The following is a 7,394-nucleotide window of genomic DNA, read 5'->3' on the forward strand; positions in this document are numbered from 1 at the left end:
TAACAGGGATTAGCTCACCAAGGCATAGATCCTTGACCCACATCAGGGCCTGGGGGGCGAAAATGTAATAGTAATACTAATTATAATAATAATAATTATTCACAGTAAATAAAAATTTTAATAAAAAATACACTAAATAAAATAATAATAATAACAATAATAATAAGAACATATAATAAATTAATAATAATAATAATAATAATAATACTGTATTAATAAAATAATAATAATAATAATAAAGAAATACAAGAATGAAAAAAAGATAAAAGTAGAAACACGACCTAAACCTATAATTATTATTATTATTATTATTAATATATTTCTACTCCCAGGCCCCAATGTGGGTCAGTGACTTGTGCCTGGGTGGGCTAATATAAAAAAAAAATCTGAAAAAGCGAAAGATCACGAAACCGAAATACCTCTAGCCCCAGGATTTTTTGGGTGAGGATGTCAACCTGTATATCGTTTCTCACTAATGATCTTTTTTTTTATTAATTATTTTTATTATTATTATTATTATTATTATTATTGCAGTATTGTTAGTAGTATTATTGTTATTATTATTTTATTTTGTTTTGTATTTTTATTATTAAAATTCTTTTTGTTGTTGTTGTTGTTGCTGTTGTTGTTGTTGTTGTTGTTGTTGTTGTTGTTGTTGTTGTTGTTGTTGTGTTGTTGTTTGAAGTTGTTAAAGTAGTTAGTTATGTTAAGTTTTGCTGTTGTTGTTGTTGTTGTTGTTGTTGTTGTTGTTGGGTTGTTGTTGTTGTTGTTGTTGTTGTTGTTGGGTTGTTGTTGTTGTTGTTGTTGTTGTTGTTGTTGTTGCTTGCTGTTGTTGTTGTTGTTGTTGTTGTTGTTGTTGTTGTTGTTGTTGCTTGTTGCTGTTGTTGTTGCTGTGTTTGCCATCGGTTGTTGTTGCTGGGTTGCTGGTTGCTTGCTGAGTTGGGTTGCTGGTTGGGTTGCTGTCGTTTGCTGGTTGGTTGTTGCTGGTTGGTTGCCGTTGCTGTCGTTGTCGTTGCTTGCTGGTTGTTGCTGCTTGCTTGCTTGCTGTTGTTGCTTGCTGCTGGTTGCTTGCTGTCTGTTGTCGTCAGTTGTTGCTGGTTGTTGCTGGTTGCGGTTGCTGCCGGTTGCTGTTCGTTGCTTGCTGCTGCTGCTGCTGTTGTTGGTTGCTTGCTGTTGTTGTTGTGCCGTTGCTGTTGCTTGTTGGTTGTTGTTGTTGTTGGTTGTTGCTGTTGCTTGCTGTTGTTGCTGTTGCTGTTGTTGCTGTTGGTTGCTGTTGCTGTTGTTGTTGTTGTTGTTGCTGTTGTTGCTGCTGTTGTTGCTTTGTTGTTGCTGTTGTTGTTGTTGTTGTTGTTGTTGTTGTTGTTGCTTGTTGTTGTTGTTGTTGTTGTTGTTGTTGTTGCTTGCTGTTGTTGTTGTTGCTGTTGTTGTTGTTGTTGTTGTTGTTGTTGTTGTCACAGGTAATTATAAATAGATTATTTTATGTGGCAGCCAAGGCAAGGTGCAAAAAACTGAACAGAAAACAAAAGAATAATCGAATATAAAATTTAAATTGTCAAATAGAAGTCAAATATTCAATCCGGTTAATTGGATTTCAGAGTAAAATGAGTGAGCCCATCCTCTGGGAGAGCAGGTGGGTGGTGACTACAGACTAATGAGTCGAGGTGCAGTTATATAGCTCAGTGCTCACTTATGTTCACTTCCCACACATCCACACCCATGCACTTCAGTTTTCTTATTTTATAGTTTTATGAAGGTATTCCATTATGGAATTTCACCCTTATGGAATTCTGAAATTTAGTCCATAATTTCGGTTACGGAAAACAAAATTGCCTTGATGGAATTTGGGTAAATTTTGAAAATTAAAAAAATCACGATTTCCGAAATGTTAAAAAAAAATTTTTTTAATTTATTTCATGTGGATTCATCTGTAGTAGCTAAAGGTGCCAGCAGTCCCATAACAACGACACTAGTTTTGGTCTGCTTGACTTGCCAGCAAATGTTCAGCTGTGCCTCTCTTTTCTGGACTGTATTACAGGTATTGTACTGTGTCACTACATCTGGTCCCCAAGATTTGCTAAGATTGTCAGTTGATTGGAAACGTCCAAAGTAGGGTCACCAGACTGGTGCCTGCGCTACGGCATCTCGGGTACCCAGAGAGATTATAAATCTTACAGTTGCCTAGCTTATACTATAGGAGGGCAAGGGTTAACTTAATTTAATTTTAAAAACACCTTAGAGGCCATTATTCAGTCTAGTGTTCATACTTAGAGCTGACGGATGTCCGCCCCTGTAGAAGTCACAACTTAAGGTTGAAGAAGTCACACATTCAGAAAAATGTCAGGATAAAATCTTTCGGAGTGAGTGCTGAGGACTCTTGGAACAATCTGCCAGAAAGTGTTGTGGCAGTACCAAGTGTGAACTCATCCAAGACCAAACTTGACTAATACTGACGTAGGTACAGAAACATTCTGGAACCAGTACTTGCCAACAGTACGTAAAAGAGACGTGACCGACTGCCCAAGTGGCGAACAGGTTCGATTAGTGGCGAGGAGAATAAAATAAAGTAAAGTATGACTGGCATCTGGCGAGTACTCGAAATGAGAAGGTCAAAGGTCAAGAGTCCTGGAAGACGGCCTTGCTTACAAGATGTAAAATGTGTCAAACCTGGATGATTGGGTATATAATAGTACACACTTTCATACAAAATATTCTGCACAAAAGGTTCACTGAGGTCTGAAACAATAAAAATACCTCCCCGGCGGGGAATCGAACCCCGGTCTCCCGCGTGACAGGCGGGGATACTCACCACTATACTACCGAGGAATCGGTATTGCTCTATTAAGCTTCTATGACCTGGTCTATCTCATGCCATTAGATATGCTATGGGCTAAGGTTAGTGATGCCCTGCCACAGGCTAATGACATATTAAGGAAGGCCTCTCACACATGTTCATTACATGCCAAAACACTAGAAGGTCATCACTAACATACTATACTGTATATCAAGTATAATGGCGCAGGATTATTGACATGATTACAGATAATCATTACTAGCTAAATAGATTCCTCGGTAGTATAGTGGTGAGTATCCCCGCCTGTCACGCGGGAGACCGGGGTTCGATTCCCCGCCGGGGAGGTACTTTTATTGACTCTGAGAAAAGTAGGAGACAGTCAGTAGAGGCCATATGCAAGGGAGCCCAGAACCAAGGCTTGTGTTAGAGACCTTCGGCACACTTAGTTAAAATGATGCAATTGTGATGTTAAGAAAAAACGTTCGCATATACTGTATCTTATATATCCTCGCACCAACGTCAAATGCTTTATTATTATTATTATCAATTCACTGGAGTCGGTGCAGCGAAGAATGACGAAAATGATTCCGGGACTTGGAAACCTTGTAGGGGTATGAGATATTGGTTCACACTCAGGATGGGATGGAGAAAGGAAACTCACAATGTGCTCACTGTATACATATTGTATTGGATGTACAATGCAGCTTGTTGCTGGGTAGGTAGCATGGTAATAAGCGTTGAGTAGAGAGAGCCGGGTGGTGAGGGTGCCCAGAGTGAGGGCACGTGGCTTGAGGGACGCCAAGGTCGCTGGCGGGAGCGGCAGCCGCACGGCTGGCGCGGAGGAGGTGTTGCTTGCTGGTGGCACTGTGTAGAAAAGAGGGTGGTCACAGAGATGTCAGGCCTTATAAGGCGTGGGTAGATAGTCTCGGGTGTAGACAGCCAGCAAATCAAATGGCAACATGAAGAAGAAAGGTCTGGTTGGTTGGTGTACTTAGTCGCAGGGAAACTCTACAGATTCGGATCTTTAGGAAAACATATCGTGAACCCGATCCAGTTTCACAGCATCAGCTTTAATTATAAGAAGAATCATTTCTGAGGAATTTAATTAACGCAGGAAAAACATAGCCCACGTCAGTAGATCTATGGATATTGTTTAATGTTTTCTATCAGTCCCTCAATATTATTATTGACTTTTGTTGGTTGTAGATATAAAAGGCACATAATGTACTTTTGTAAATAACACCCCCCCCCAAAAAAAAAAGTAAAATAAAATAAAATAAATAAATAAATAAATAATTAAATAAATACTTAAGCGCATGCTACTCGAAAAAACGGCCCCTCTCTCTATCTCAAGTTCTTAGGACAACTAAATACAATACTTTGGAGTGAGGGTTGAGAACTCGTGGAATAACCAACCAGAGAATGATGTGACAGCAACAATTAAGTATTAGCTCTAACTCCAGAGTGAGACTGACATTATATGTTCAGGTTCAACCAAAAGCCCACCCATACCTAGTAATTGCCATCACTGCGTAACAGGAATTTTATAAACCTTCATACTGGCCAGTGAACTGATACGAGGTGAAGACGACAAAGTAATTTATTAAGGTAAAGAAAAGCTTTGAAGTTTATAAAGGACTTTTTGCAAGTTAATGCTAAATTTCATTTTCTTTCGATTGAATTTTTCATATGAGAGAAAACCTTTTAATGGCTAACTAAAGTAACTAAACTATGAAAGGATTATAACAATTTTAATTTTAATTTGTATGTTCTCAACGACGTCTTGGTCTGTCAGTGCTTATATAGTCTTCTCTTGAAGGTCAGCACGGACTCAGGGAAGTTGCATCGCACATTTGCCATACAATGGAGAAGTTGTTCTGTGGTCGATCGAAAGTAACAGTATAACTTAAGAAAAAAATCTTATATATAATGGCCATTCTTTACTACGGTTGCAACCCCCTCCTCTAGAATACTGAATAAAAGTACAATGGTGTTAAGTTCAATGTCTACCACCTTGTACTTCACGCGATACCTGTAGACGGTCGATGGATGTAAAATATGAGGGTTGTTTTTTTGTTTTTTTAACAAATCACTCGGTCACTAATATGTCTGAATATTAGCTTCATAGAATAAAAAGTGTCTGGGATATCGTCCAGAGAAAGATACAGATTAACGAAAGCAAACCAAACGGGCACACGCACAAAGATTATTCACACAAATTGGTCTTCCTGAAGTCGATGAGTTATTAGCCACACACACACTTGAACACTACGTCCTCGACTGTGGGAAGATAGAACCTTTTAGGGACAGGTCCAAGTACACTGTGTGTGAAATGGCACAACACTTCATCTCTAATGGCAAGATAGCCGACATATTAAGATTGTATCCACTTTTTTGCACTTAGTAGCTATATCAGTTCTCGTGTACAGAACCAAATACACAATGTACTCGAATACTTCTCACGCAAATGTGAATAACAAAGTGTGCGGCCAGACATACTGCCTCACACGCCTGTACTCACGCAGTTGTGAATAAGTTACCCTTTATGTATAGAACTAAACAAACAATGTAATTGAATTACTATGTAACATTTAGTGCCATAATATCCTGACCACGGAGGTTGGTTATACTGACCATTTGTAAACCATACTCTGGAATCCTTTTGCGCTACCGCTCACAGGATGAGTAAGAGGTGCACAATAAACTAGCCTCTGTAAGCGGCAAAAAAAAATCACACAATTACACACGCGCGCGTAGGCTAGCAAAAGAAAATATATAAATAAATATATATGTCAAGTCCGGGACTCTTATGGACCTTAGCTCTGACAGTTTATATCTAATGCCCTCTTCTGTGAACACAATGTGGGTCAGTGCTGTGTCCTACCGTCTGTCCTCAAACACAGGAAGATTATTCGCATCTTCTCTTGTGAACACCGATGAAAAGAAGCTGTTTAATGCCTCAGCTTTGTACTGGTCAGAATCTGTGTAACTACCATCTTCAAGCCTCAGGTCTGATACTCCTACTCGCGTTTTTAATTTCGACTTTGCATAGCGGTAAAACGCCTTTGGGTTTGACTTGACCTCGCTTGCAACCAGCCTCTGGAACTCGTTTTTAGCCCTTCTACACTCTGACTTTGCTTGGTTCCTGGCTCTTGCATACATCCTCCTGTCCTGCTCAATATAACCGTCTTTATGACCACTAGTAAATGACCTACGCTGCGTGGGGGCGAATCTGAATCTCAAGCGTTAAATGGAATCGGACATAATTTATATTTAACTTCGACTCTGAATTTACTGAATGAGTTGATTGTAATAAATATACTTTTAACAAAAACAACAAAAGCAACAATTACGACAAGATCATCATCATCTTCATCATCATCATCATCACCACCATAATAATAATAATAATAATAATAATAATAATAATAATAACAATAATAATAATAATAATTCTCAAAAGAAACATTGTACACGAGAAGTTGTTTCAGTAATAACAGTGACTCCGTGATCTTGACTGTGCTACACCTCAACTTTTCCCGCTAAACTTGTGATAAGTTTTTCTCTTCACATATTACCAAAGCAAAGTTTACAAATTTGAGTAAAATTGAAAAAGATAAGTTGTAACTTCATTCCGCTTATGAAATTGTGTCGATTTATATCTGTACAGTATAATACAGTGTTAGACTTTGAATTTACCTTCGTTAAAATAAGAAAAATAGTCCCTGCTTTACGAGTAGAAACAAAATAAATGAAACAATTGAACTGAGATATACAATAGTAACCATGTATTTAATGCAGGTGGTAGAGCCAATAGATATTTACCAAATATCGCAACAAATTTGACATATTTAAAGAATGATTCCCACCATGTTTATATTAGGGTGGCGCCGCCTGCCGGGCCACTGCTGAAAAAAGGTGTTTTGTTTTCTGTGTATAATATAATGATGGGTCATAGTGAGAAGTGTATGAGCATTACCAGAAAAGATTCCCCCTTCTCTTCCCTCTTCCTCTTCCCCCCTTCTTTTTCTTCCCTCCTCCAGCTTTCCCCTTCTCCTATTTCAATTCTCTTCCTCTTCCTCTTCTCTCCCTTCCCACTGTGGAAACTGCCCTCCCTGTGTCCTATATAAATGAACTTTAGTATTTAATGGGTGTAAGGGAATCATTTGCATTCCTGAAATTCCATGTTTCGATCTTAACGTAACTTGCAGAATTAACTAGTAATGGTATGCGTATCGTATCCTTGTTCCTCGGCTGTCACACGCGAGGACACTGACCCGATAAATAAGAGAATAACTAGACTGTAATAGCTTCTAAAGTATGTGTCCAGTTCATGGGAATTAAATATTCAATTTATGTAGTAAGTTTTATCTTTCCCAAATAGAAACTATAGGAAGACACCGGCACTACCGTATGAAACAATTATTAATAAATATTACTAAAAGTTTATATTAATAACTGTAATAAAATAATCAAACAGAAGTATTAGAACAGAGACACGGAGGAGGGTGCATGGGTGATCGTGTTTGGTCGACCTTCCCGCCAAGACAAATGTGTTGTAATTATTAGCTGTGTCTCTGTCTAGCGGCAGTAAAGCACGACA

General features: G+C 38.5%; 2 non-coding genes across 2 annotated transcripts; one reads left to right on the top strand and one right to left on the bottom strand.

Annotated features, from left to right (window-relative positions):
• Positions 1-2,751: 2,751 nt before the first annotated feature.
• On the bottom strand, positions 2,752-2,823 carry Trnad-guc. Its single transcript has one exon. It is a non-coding gene; the product is annotated as a tRNA-Asp (tRNA).
• A 240-nt stretch (positions 2,824-3,063) lies between these two features.
• Positions 3,064-3,135, top strand: Trnad-guc. Its single transcript has one exon. It is a non-coding gene; the product is annotated as a tRNA-Asp (tRNA).
• The last annotated feature ends 4,259 nt before the right edge of the window (positions 3,136-7,394 follow it).

Source organism: Homarus americanus, unplaced genomic scaffold (assembly GCF_018991925.1).
Source record: "Homarus americanus isolate GMGI-L3 unplaced genomic scaffold, GMGI_Hamer_2.0 scaffold23578, whole genome shotgun sequence".
Classification (NCBI taxonomy): Eukaryota; Metazoa; Arthropoda; class Malacostraca; order Decapoda; family Nephropidae; genus Homarus; species Homarus americanus.